This window comes from Indicator indicator, chromosome 6 (genome assembly GCF_027791375.1).
Source record: "Indicator indicator isolate 239-I01 chromosome 6, UM_Iind_1.1, whole genome shotgun sequence".
In the NCBI taxonomy this organism is placed as follows: domain Eukaryota; kingdom Metazoa; phylum Chordata; class Aves; order Piciformes; family Indicatoridae; genus Indicator; species Indicator indicator.
Genome location: NC_072015.1, coordinates 16,437,309 through 16,450,562, shown reverse-complemented (window position 1 = coordinate 16,450,562; position 13,254 = coordinate 16,437,309). Strand labels below are relative to the sequence as shown.

Here is a 13,254-nt window from a genome sequence, read left to right as displayed (position 1 = left end):
AAGAGGGGAACAAGACAGCAAGAGGAGCACCAGCCAACGAGTTACTGATTTTCTGCTTACCGACCCAGTTTGTCCCAGATCCAGGACTGGCTGTACCTTTAGCACAGTGCTAAGCACAAAACAAATACAAGTCCAAAAAATTCCCTCCCTCCCCACCTCCCTCAGTCTTTACAGGGATGAATTAAGCATAATTTTCAACTCGTTTGTTTGTAAACATTTGTATATGACCCCTTCCCCATGCACAAAGAAAAAATTTACCCCCTCCAACACAACTCATGCTTCATTAAGTCACATCAATAACAGTGCTGCAACAGTCTGTCACCATGTGCCACCACATGTGCCAACTACAGCTCCAGAGTCCACAGTAAGCCAGGCAAGCAGCTCACCTGGAGTCCTCAGATTCTTTAGAAAAAATATTTGCAAACCTTGGGCCCTTGGATTTAGCACACAGCACAGTGGGAATGGCACAGATGCTCCCCCAAAGGCAGCTGGCTCCCTCCAGAAATGGGTATTTATTATAAAATGCATCACCTTAAAGCGACGGGATGGGACAGAGTGGAGAAAAGAAATCAAAGCTGCAGAGGGAAAGGACGTGTGGCCTGGCCGCATGTCCTCAGGCACTGCTAGCTCACATTGCTTGCACCATCTGATCGCTCACAGCTAAACATGGAATGTAGGTAGCAAGTCAGAACGCTGTGCAGGGCTGGAGACGTGACCTATCAGCTGTTTCTCAATTATAATTATTGCACTGGGGCACAGCAGGACCAGAAGTTTGCCTAGGCAGGCTTCTGTGACGTTTTGGCTTGTTAAAAGTGACAAGAAAGGCCACATGTTACTTTCAGCTTTGTGGTTACAGAAGTACTTCCACAGGCCTGGCATTCCCTTTTAAAAATCCTCAATCCACAAGAAAAGAGAAAAGCCCAGAACTGTTTCCCTGTACTCAAAACGATACTAAGAAATCATATTTCACAGGGCTGTGATCTCTCTCTCCCTTCTTCATAAGACTTTGAAGAGTTTCACACCAAGCAGAATCCAGAACCAACCATTCCCTGCATTTCTAAGCTCGACCTGGTCATCTTCCCTTCAGGCAACTTCTGCTTCCAGGCTTTCTCATTATTTATAAAGTTTTTGCTGCTACTAATAATAAAATTAAAACCTTCTTCCAATACAATCATTTCCCTGTATTATCATATTTTCAGGTGAACTGATTAATTCTCAGAGTAATCGTGACCCTCAGCTCCCACTGAGTCTAACATGGTGCAAACAGGTTCTTTCAGCTCTTCCTCCATTTTGTTTTTTCCTAAGTACAAGCAGAGGATTATGTTTTACAACTCTGGACTTAAAATGCAGATATCTTCACAGGTGTAGGCTGCAAGGAACAAAACCCTGAAGCAGTACACAGCCACTGTGTTTCTGTTACCTGAAACATGGCAGGTGATGTAAGATGGAGAGCATGGCCCCTTTCCAAGTGACTGCCTTAGGGAGACTACCAGCATTTGTAAGCCAGAGGGATACTTTCAGGAGGTCAGTTAGAGTCACTTCAAGTTTCCTGTCTGATGTACACCCTCTGCCCTCCCACCCATCCCTCAACGAAATAAAAATCAAAATTTCAGCACTTTTAGCATATTTCCGAAGACGCGCTCAAAACAAAATCTTTCTAAGGGCGGAATACAAAAGGGATATCCCCCAAACTTCAAATATGCCATTTTTTTATTGAAACTCTGCTCCACTCTGGTGAGACCTCACCTGCAGTGCTGGGTTCAGCTCTGGAGTCCTCAGCCCATGCCAAGACTGAATCAAGTGGGGCCAGGGGAGGCCACAATGATGACAGAGGGCTAGAACCCCTCTGCTGTGAGGACAGGCTGAGAGACTTGATTTAAAGGCCTTGCCATTGACTGCAAGATCAGTGGCTTCAGTCTTTTTGCGTGGAGGTGATGAGGAAAGAGGAGGGAGGAGGTATCCATGCCTTCAAAAATAATTGACAAGAAAAAAATGGAAAACAAGCCTGGAGTAGTGTCCAGCTCTGAAGTCCTCAGCACAGGAGAGACGCGGACCTGTTGGACTGGATCCAGAGGAGGCCACAAAAATGATCAGAAGGCTAGAACCACCCCCTCCTCTACTCGAGAGGGCAGGCTGAGAGTTGAGGTTGTTCAGCCTGGAGATGGGAAGGCTCCAGGGAGACCTTGTTATGGCCTTGCAGTAATTAAAGGAGATGATAGGAAAGACAGGGACAGGCTTTCTAGCAGGGCCTTTTGTGACAGGAGAATGGGTGGTGGTTTCAGACTTTTTAAAAGAGGGAGATTGAGACTAGATCTACAGAAGAAGTGTCTTTACATTGAGAGTGGTGGAACACTGGCTCAGGTTGCCCAGAAAAGTGGTGGATGCCCCATCCCTGCAGACATTCCAGATCAGGTTGTCTGGGGCTCTGAGCAACCTGCTCTAGTTGCAGATGTTCCAGCTGACTGCAGTGGAGTTAGACTAGCTGACCATTAAAGGTCTCTTCCAACCCAAATCATTCTACTATTTTCTGCCAGAGCAGAGGGGTATGGGCAGGTATTTATCAGGAACACAGCAGAAGTGATGAAGATATCAGTGAGTTACAAACAAGTTTGTAGGTCAGAAAAGCACACTCAAAACTAATGGACCAAAACATCTGTTAGCACAAAGAGCACCCATCTCTATGAAACCACTTCCCATCTTACTCTTCACATTCCATCCTTGATAGCCTTCTCCCTGCTGCAAATCAGACCAGCTAAGCAACTCATCTCTAACCATCCATCAGAAGAATTGGCTAATATGATGTCACCCAGCCCACCCCATGAACAAAAACCATCAACGAACCCAGCTAGTGGTTAATTGCAATTTTTTGCTTTATTGATGGTGTTACAATGCTGAGGGTTTGTTTGCCTTTGCACATACACTGTTCTCTTAGAAACTTCCTCTGCTCCAACTCATATTTACAAATGCAGAGACAGATATTCTACACATCTGCTTCCACCTGGTGGATTTACCAGAGATGGAGACTACAGCCTTTTCAAAACAAACGTGGAAAACCACCTGTGAAATCAGCTGTAAATTAGTTCCACAGGCAAGAGCAAAGAGGAAAAATGGTTAGGCTCAGGTGGTGGGGGTAAGTGTGCAAGAAATGGAATATTAATTACTAAGCTGTTTAACCCATTACGAAATTCAGGGTTTTTTCTCCCTTGGAAAACAAATAAAATAGCGATTTTTCTTTCTATCGAGGAGTTTTTCAGAACTGAGGAGGACAGAGCTATTTGATATTCCTCTGGGGTACTTCAGGTGAATACATCACTTCAATTGAGTGTCTTGCCGAAAAACTTAAAATATTCTTTTCACAGTCTCCCCTTCCCTAATCAAGCAAAAAAAAAAAAAGTTTTAAGAATGTATATTAACATGTATGTTATACACACGTTATACAATCAAACCAAAATCCTAAAGCTATTTAGTAAGCGCTAGTCATAACTACAGACACTAAGGTTTCACACAATCACAGAATGATTTGGGTTGGAAGGGACCTTACAGATCATCTAGCTCCAAACCTCCTGCTACAGGACACCTCCCACTAGACTGGGTTGCTCAAGGCCCCATACAACCTGGCTTTGAACAATTCCAGGCTTGGAGCCTCCACAGCTTCTCTGGGCAACCTGTTCTAGCACTTCACCATCCTCATGGGGAAGAATTTCTTCCCAATGTCTAATTTAAACTAAGCTTTTTCCAGTTTGAAGCCACTACCCCCCGTCTTGTCAGTCCATGCCTTTGTAAGAAGTCCCTTTCCAGCTCTCTTGTAGGCCCCCTTCAAATACTGGAAGTCCACTATAAGGTCTCCTTGGAGCCTTCTCTTCTCCAGGCTGAACAACCCCAACTCTCTCAGCCTGTCTTCACAAGAGAGGTGCTCCAGCCATCCGATTATCTTTGCAGCCACCTTTGGACCCACTCTAACAGTTCCACATCCTTCTTGTGTTGGAGACTCCAGAGCTGGACACAGTACTCCAGGTAGGGTCTCATGAGAGCAGAGCAGAGGGAATTCTTTCAACACTTCAGCAAAGCCAATGAGGAATGTCAGTATCCTACGATACTCACTGTTGTGAAACCTTTCCATTTGGTTTCTAAAAATGTCTTTGCCATGATACCTGTAAAAGCAGCTTTGCAGTACCTTCCAGTTGCATTTTCATATGCATGTTTTTACAGACAGCAGCCGCCTTAGCTCTGTGTATACAGCACTGGGGGTATTTCATTCTCTGTAGCCAAAGCTCCCAGAAAAGCCAACACAGAGATCCTAGGTGTGGCACATTCCTTTTTGCTCTGACTGGAAGCTAAGGTAAATATTACTCCAGCCTCTGTTTCCCTCTTGCACCCACAGCTTAGTAAGACCCATTCAGCAGGTTATTGCAAATCATACTTAAGGGCTAGTTACAAATCAAGGCCTCAGTATTGCTAATGGCTTGATATCAACAAGACCATTCTATGGAAGATACCCATTAGCTTCAACCGAACCTACAAAGGTCCCAGCTGTGGTCTGCAAGAGAGGGCTACATGGCCCCTGCATCATGAGGTTTGTTTACATCATATGCACAGGTATTTATGGATTTCTGGGCCTTTGTTTTCACTTAGGAGATTGATGGTGTTTGGCAAAGAGTGCAAACCTTGTCAGACAACTTTCAAGCTACCCTTACTCCACATGGAACAGAAGTGCCTACAAAGAAAAGCACATTCACAAGAACATTTTCATCTCACACCAACAAACCCCTCAACCAGAAGTGCTCTCTCTATACCTGTACATCACAGTGCATTTCTCACATGGTTTCTACACATGAAAGAAGAGACAAATACATTGGTACACAAGACCACCAAAGTTTAGCACTTTGGTGATACAGGACTGGGTTGCCAACTTCAGTATTCACAGAGCTGTACTTACCCTAGAGTGAGACACGAGGATGCTTGACCTTCCCTATGTCATGCACAACCCTTCTAGCATCCAGTCATGAAGAACAGAGCAAACTGCAGAAAGCATCACTGCCAATGATTATCAGCTAGGATAACAAATAACTAAGTTTATTCAATCAATAGCTATAACTGTCATTGTGTGCTTATCCCTTCCTAAAAATCAAAGCCCCTCCATCACAGCTTTGAGGACTAAAAGAGGTTAAAATTTCTCCCCATTTTTTAGGGATTCTAGGGTTGCTGTGGTTTTTAATTATTCCCAGTAAGAAAAAAGAAGGCATGAAAAAAGAATTCAAAACCTGAAGTTAGTTTTCCCTTAGCTGCATTTTTAGAAATAGTTGAATATATGTGTATAGATAGATATGAATATATATATATGAATAAGTAAATATTTAATTACTTTTCTTTCAACCAAAACAAAGTTGTTCTGAAGCTGAACACCTGATGACGTGTAGTGTTTCAGCACTAATGGATAAAGTATGGTAGAGCCTCATGCAAGAGAAGACAGGGCCCGTAATAAAACTGCCTGGTGATCTCCAATCCAAAATTCCCCTGTCAGCCCAGCTTCTTTCACACAGAGAAACTTAGTGACATTCTCTCTCCATTTCTGTCCCTGATGACTCTTTCAGTGTTTCTGGAAATTAGGAAGCTGACTAAGCTCCCTAAGTACTGGTCTGGCCAGTCCTAGTCACTCCTGCCCCAAAATGGTGTGAAAGAGCGGTTTGACATCTCAGCAGATGAAGTCTCAGACTACACTGCTGGAACTCCTAGCAAACATTAAAAGCATCCTTTTTTACCTCAAGTTTAGTTGCTGTCATAGCTCCTCCTCCTGACAGTCAGGAGAGATTTTCACTGCATGATAGGCGCTGCTGACTTCAGGCTCATAGGACAAACTCCACTTGTGGTTGTTCACAAGTCAGATGTTTGCTTGGAAAAAAAAAAACAGAAGAAAAATGCAATTCTCTCACAGTCACTCAAGTCCTAGAGCCACAGTCTCAGCACTGCCAATTTCCCATCTCATTAAGTGTCTTGCAATACTTGTTTTTGTAATAGTTTTCCATGTTGTCTACACAAGAAGCTATCTCGGAACCCAGAAGAACTACATTCCTTTAACATGGACCCTTTCCAGACTCACCCCAAACCCTTCTGTGCTTAAGGTCTCACATGAACACACAGCTCACTACAGGCCCAGCAGTTAATTCTTTTTTGAGATGTACAAATTTTGAGGCTAAAACACATCCTGAACTTCTCCATCCTTGACGTTCCCCAAACTCTTCCAGAATGCAAGGCTTCCTCCCGCTTTCTCTCCACTTGACTTCACTGCAGCCAACCAGCTTGCTCTCCCATAAGCCACGTAAGTGTCTTACCATGCATGCAGAGTATGATTCGTATCAACTACTACATATGCAGCATCTTTCTTTGCAACAATAGAACTGCAGAATGATTTGGGTTGGAAGAGACCTTTAATGGTCAGCTAGTCTAACCCCACTGCAGTCAGCTGGAACATCTGCAACTAGAGCAGGTTGCTCAGAGCCCCAGACAACCTGATCTGGAATGTCTGCAGGGATGGGGCATCCACCACTTTTCTGGGCAACCTGAGCCAGTGTTCCACCACCCTCAATGTAAAGACACTTCTTCTGTAGATCTAGTCTCAATCTCCCTCTTTTAAAAAGTCTGAAACCACCACCCATTCTCCTGTCACAAAAGGCCCTGCTAGAAAGCCTGTCCCTGTCTTTCCTATCATCTCCTTTAATTACTGCAAGGCCATAACAAGGTCTCCCTGGAGCCTTCCCATCTCCAGGCTGAACAACCTCAACTCTCAGCCTGCCCTCTCGAGTAGAGGAGGGGGTGGTTCTAGCCTTCTGATCATTTTTGTGGCCTCCTCTGGATCCAGTCCAACAGGTCCGCGTCTCTCCTGTGCTGAGGACTTCAGAGCTGGACACTACTCCAGGCTTGTTTTCCATTTTTTTCTTGTCAATTATTTTTGAAGGCATGGATACCTCCTCCCTCCTCTTTCCTCATCACCTCCACGCAAAAAGACTGAAGCTCACTGATCTTGCAGTCAATGGCAAGGCCTTTGAATCTGTGGCTACTAGCTGGTCTTGAACGGGTTTGGGTAAGGTTCAGACAAGATATAGGGCAAACTTTTAAATCCAGTTGCAAACTCCCCACCTACCACCCCATCAGCTCACCCGCATTCCTGTGTCTCTCAAACATAATGAACAAGTAATAACTGAACATCTCTAACAGTAACTTGAACTCAACAGCTTCTGCATACTCTCTCATCCTCTACCAATGTCACAGACATCTTGGAACTCAATACCACCGACGCAGAGGTACAGCAGGAAATAAACTCACAGTCATTTCCCAAGCCTGGAGTGTATATACAAATGTAGCTTCACAATGTGATGCACATTTATTTTCTTTGCACACTTTACATCCTTTATGCCTAAATCAAGACAAACCCCCTTTTGGAAAGCTTTTTAAGAACAAAAAAAAGCCCAGTTCTTCCAATTTTTATGCAAGGAACAAATCCTTTAATACTTACTTTATGTGCTTACGGCCCTGAAAGCGGCCAGAAATAGCCAAAGGATGGGGGGAGAAGGCAGATTTCTGTGACAAATTCTACTTTTCAAGAGGTTATAGAAAAAAAAAGAATGATCAAACAGATCAAATCATGGAAGCTGAGAACAGAAACTACTTTAAAAATCACTATGGCTTTAGGTTTTCTATTTCTGTTTATTTACAGTTTTGACAGCAACAGACAAGTGGTTTCCTGGAGAATAAAACTACTTTCCAATTTCAAGGTAGTATTGACTATCTTTGCATTTTTCCTCTGCACTCATGTCACAGATTCCATGGCAGAGGCAGGAAGATGCAAACCTGCAAGGTTCGTAGCCACACCTTTCTTAAAAAGATTACTGAGCAATCTAACAGAAGGGTGTTCACTTACAACACACACAATTCTGTACCACTCAGCCTGTTTGCAATCTGTGACACTGATATCACTTAACACAGGAGATGAAAGGCACCATGTTTCTCCACCAGTCAGATGGAGCAAATGCACAGAAGTCAAACCAAAACCAGTCAAGAAACAGAAGAATCAAGCCTTTGGGATGCTATGCTACTTCAACCTGTGTGGTTCATGTCAACGAGCTTGCTGAAGCACAGCCTTTAGCCAAGTGCTTTTTCATACAGACTCATCGTAGCTCGGAGACAATTAATCATCATTAGTTATTCTCCTTCTGGTAACACCCACTTTAAGCTAGGTACTGTCCAGACACATCAAGAAAGACAGTCCAAGTCTAAAGGCTTTGTGGTAAAAGGCAGTCAGTTCTGAGACCCCATCCTGACAGACAGATAGACAACTACAGACACCGATGGTACTCCGCAGTGCTACTAGGATCTGTCAGAATAAAGCTGCTCATAGGAGAATGTAAAAACAAATGCAGTTCTTTCAAAGGGGATGTATTAAATGCGCCGCTGTACCTACTTTTCAGTGCCTGCCAACTGCTACTTGTGTTATGGTATAAGTCAATCTTGTGTAAGGAATCTGCTGAAGAAATACGGTGGTGAATCTTCATAGATCAGAGCACCTTGCTTGGTTACAGCACACAGAAAAGGAGTTACTTCGTTCTCCTGCAGCATTAGTAACTTCTCAAACAAAGAAGCCTGATTGAGACAGACAGTGAGGGGCTTATCAGCTTAGGAAATGGCAAGGATGGTCCAATTAACTGCCAAGCAGTCAGACATAATTCACTCTGACGAGGCCAATGAGAGACAAGTCAGAGAAATGCATGTCCTGTCCCTTTATGTAACACCCAAGTCTCCCCTTCTGGAATCGTTCCCTATACAGGGAGCAAGTCTCTAGAGGAAAATTCACTTGAGCAGATCTGCATCAAACCAGCACCCTCTCTGATTAAGGAGCCATCTCAGTGGTACAGGAGACATGACGAGCTGCTAAACTGCTGGACTCAGGCACTAACAGGCAGACAGGCATTACCAAGCAGACAGGCAGAAAGCTCTGTGCAAGGTTATCTGGGGTCTACACCACTGCTCTGTCTTCTCGCATATCAAGGAACAGGGCAAAAGGTAGAAGGCACAAAAAGGCAAAAATACCCCACGCCGGTCTAAGTAGGCATGCTTCGTCTCCACTCCCTGAACCACTTCTGCTAGCTAGAAAAGTCAGAACGTTACTGAATGCAAACCATACGTAAATAGCTCATTAAGAACACACTGAATCCAGCCACAGTGCTGCTCATGTCCTCTGCTGTGAACAGTACCCTGCTGGTGTGGGGCAAACAAAAAGAGGGCACAGAGACAGAGGAAGAAGAGAAATTCTATGAAAGATGCTGGAATGAAAAGTTCTTAGTGAATCAGAGCTCTAGTTTGGGACACATCACCTGCGAGGCAACAGGCATTAAAGAGGAGAGAGAAAAAAGAAAAAGAAAAAAAAAAAATCAGAAGTCCCCTAATTGTTGATTCATTAATACCAACTTCTTCTGACGTTTATGGAAAGAATGGAATCTTCATCTTGCAGCGAAAACACACATGTGGGACCAGGTCCATCCTTTGATAAAACACCTTTTGCAGACTGTCGTGATCAGAAACACATCCTTTATATACCATGAGCAGAAGCGTAAAAAACTCCAGCTGCAGGGAGTATTTATGTTACATATGGCAACATCCTATTTGTCAGCTGGTTACCAGGAGCTGAGGAATCCGCACGGTACTAGCAAAGTCGCCTTGCAGCAGGGTGTTATAGTGAGCACAAACCGGACTATATATGGTATGTTTACTGAACTACTAGGCATAAACATGCTACAGAAGAAACCGTGTCTTGTATTAGATGCTGGACTTGCTTGGAAAGCAGTTTGTTGCATATTCCCCACACACTTCTGTCTGTGGTGCCAGTGAAACCTCTAGAAAACAGGAACAGGTTATGCTGCAAGTAATGATTAACTATGTGGCAGATCAGCCCTCCGAGCTCCACCCGCCAGCATTCCCTGTCTCCTTGCTGCTCTTCCTCCCCCACTACTTTTCATCAGGGACTGTTCGAGAGGCAAGCCGGTGGAGGGTAGGAACCGAGGCACAGGCCACACAGGCGCATTCTCGGCAAGGACGGGATGATAGGCACAGACAAGTGCACCCTCCAAGTCTTAAGAAACAGCTGGCAGCAGGAGAGCCAGAGCTGCAACCATCCGCCTGCTCCATGTTCAAACCCAGCTGGCCCAGGACTATTTCATAATGGGTTGGGGGGGTGGAAATCCTGAAAGGGGAGAGGGAGGAGGGTGCACTGAAGATGCCTTAAAGCAGAGAAGAAGGTTCATATCTGGCTTCAGCATCCTGCCTAACCTGTTTTGTGGTATGTTCCGGTTAACCCTCCTTTTGGTTCAGGTTGTTAGGTTTTTGTAATCTGGCAACCAGACCCAAGCTGCAGCCCCGTCTCTTTCCTCTGACTCCTTTCACGCTCCATCACACTCCAGCACAAACACAGGCACACAGAAAGGAGAAACCAGAAAACAAAACCCCGAGTACATCACAGACTGAAACTGGACACACAGTCTCTTTACTGTAGGTAGGGAGCTGGATCTTCCCTATCAACTCACCAGGACCACCAGCCACCAAGCGCCAGACTTCCCAGCTTTGTCATTGCATCTCTACTTTAGCGACTTCTGCACCTCCTCCAAACAAACCCGAAAACTATACAAAGTGGTAAGGAGATGGGAAAACAAAGCAAAAAACCCCAAACCCCAAACCCACACATCCAGAAGGCTGCACAGCACGCGAATCTAACCCAAGTGTGGTGGAGGAGCAGCAGCAGTGATCACAGCACCAGGACATTCCATCATCGCCACAGCAGATTTATGTTTTCGTTGTGTACAGCATTCACAGGGTTAACAGACAGCCTGAAGGTCAGAAATATACCTGCTAAGCAACAAAAGCATTAACTCAAAGCTGTCCTGGGTGGGTTTTTGACAGGGGTTAAGCAGTCGGTAACCAGCGGCACAGCACACATATCCCTCTGTCACATGTGAAACTCAGAGAAGCCAAGGAAAAAAAAAAGATTATTCCATGACCTCCAGAGCACTGCAAATCCCTCCGAGCAACAAGCACTAGGCATCAGAAACTTCCTGGTTTCCAGTTGGGTGTTTCACATGTTTTTTGGGCAGTTACCACACTGTGGGAACAACTTCTATGTGCACTAAAAGTGAGCCTACAACATCCCTTTTCACTCCCACAGCAAGTATGCAGTCCATAAAAGATTAAAGTGTTGGAAACAGGCTGTAGTAAAGGCTCCTCTGTTTTTCTAAATCCTATCATGTTTAGCCCTTAATACATTTAGTCAAACTATTCTGCCATCCCTTTTTAAGGCAGCAAGGGGATACAGGGAGATGGAGCAAGAAAGAGCATGTGAGACACATGCATTCTAGAACTCAAACACCATTTTACAGATGTATTTATTACCCTGCTTTTCGTTGGGGGCTTTTCAGGCCAGGACAGACTTTATCTCAGCAGATCTGTCTCCTCCTTGGAACCTGCTGGAATGCCAAAGCATGAAGACGTGCCTGAAAAACCTCTGTCCTGCTAAGAATCCAATCAACCCCTTTGGTCACGTGAGTGCCTGGTCTGGTACAATTATTAACTGTGCTGCAGTCACATGAAAGGGAACAAGCTTCCCCCTTCCAGCCTCATCCCACGGGTAACATTATGTGGGCAGCGAAATATATGAAGGAACATGGCGAGGTGGGGGTGGTGGTGGAGACCTCCACAGAAAGGCTGCAAAGTTGGGCTTTTTTTGTGACTACTTATTTTTTGGTGGATGGATTATTACATTCCAGGCAAGGCTGCCCCAATGCTCAGACTCATTTGGGTACTCAGAGGAGGGTGGAGCAGAGGAGTCCTCATCTTCTTCACTCAGTACCATCTTCTTTAAAGAGGGAAAATGAGAGGTGGTTACAGATTTCCCCATTTTTCAAACATAATGGTGATGGAGCAAGGAAAGTATTTTTACTGAAGCACAAGGAGGTGATTTCTAAACTGGTGGGGTTGCTTTGGAGGTGTTCTTACTTGCTAGGGGGGGATTCAGGTGTGAGAGAGGAGAGATGGAAGAAAGAGCCCACTGTGCTTCCGAGGAGAAACTCCTGGCATTGAGACAAATAAGACAGGCAGCGTGGACTGAAAGCCTAAGCTGTGATTCAGCTGCTGGGACCAGAGCCTCACGTAACTGCCCACACTCACGGAACTAAGAACGGGGACAGCACTTTCCAAAACCTGCTTTTCAGGGCCAAGGGGCAAGTGACAGAGAAACAGAATGCAAACAGTATGGACACCCACTAATCCCCAACTGCACCTCCAAACCTCCTCACCTACCTCCCAGCCTGACAGAAAGCTGCTGTTGCATTATTTTAAATGAAAACCAAGTGATGCAGATGTGTTTAAAAGGCTGAAACACAAGAGACTGTTTAGCTTGAAGAAGATCTGACTGAGAAGGGATCTTCTCAATTCTGGGCAATATCTAAAGAGTTGGGAACAAGATGATGGGGCCAGACTTTTCCAGTGGTGCCCAGCAAAACAACAAAGGGCTACAGGCACAACTGGAACACAGGAGGTTCCATGTGAACATAAGGAAGAACTTTGCTCTGAGGGTGCCAGACGCCCAGACCAGCCTATCCAGAGATTGTGGAGTCTCCTCTGGAGATTCCAAGCCTGGCTGGACACCATCCCACCTGGGCAACCTGCTCTGAGTGACCCTGCTTTAGCAGAGGGCTTGGACTAGACAATCTTCAGAGGTTCCTTCCAACCCCCACTATACTGGGATTCTGAATGCTCTGCGGAAGCTTGGGCCAGTAGATATTAAAGACTACTCAACTAGGATGGAAGCCACACTTGATGTACATGCAGCCCCTCCAGATTCCCCCAACACATCCTGACCCATGGATCAGCCTGGATTTGGCTGCAACCACTGAATTTTGCTGACTTTAGAAGCAGGATAAGCTGGGCAAGCAGAGCAGGCAGTCAGCAAGAGCATCAGATTTGACATCTGATGACATTTCCTAGACAAGAGTTAAAAATGTAAAGCATGGCACATCTTTAAGCGGTTACATCTACAGGGTCTCCAGTGCTCTGGCACTTAACAAGGACAGAGGAGGAATACAGTGGGTTGATGACACACAATAAAACACAAATGAGCACACACGCTTTCAAAGTGCCCTATGTATTTTCGGTTAAGTTCCAATTTAGTCTGACTCCAATAAAATAACTCCGTTTGTCATGGTACAAAATGGATGC

General features: G+C 44.9%; 1 protein-coding gene across 1 annotated transcript in view; it reads right to left on the bottom strand.

The window, feature by feature from the left end:
- The window catches only part of RREB1 (ras responsive element binding protein 1), a 137,164-nt gene that overhangs the window by 90,580 nt on the left and 33,330 nt on the right, over positions 1-13,254 (bottom strand). The window lies entirely within an intron of this gene.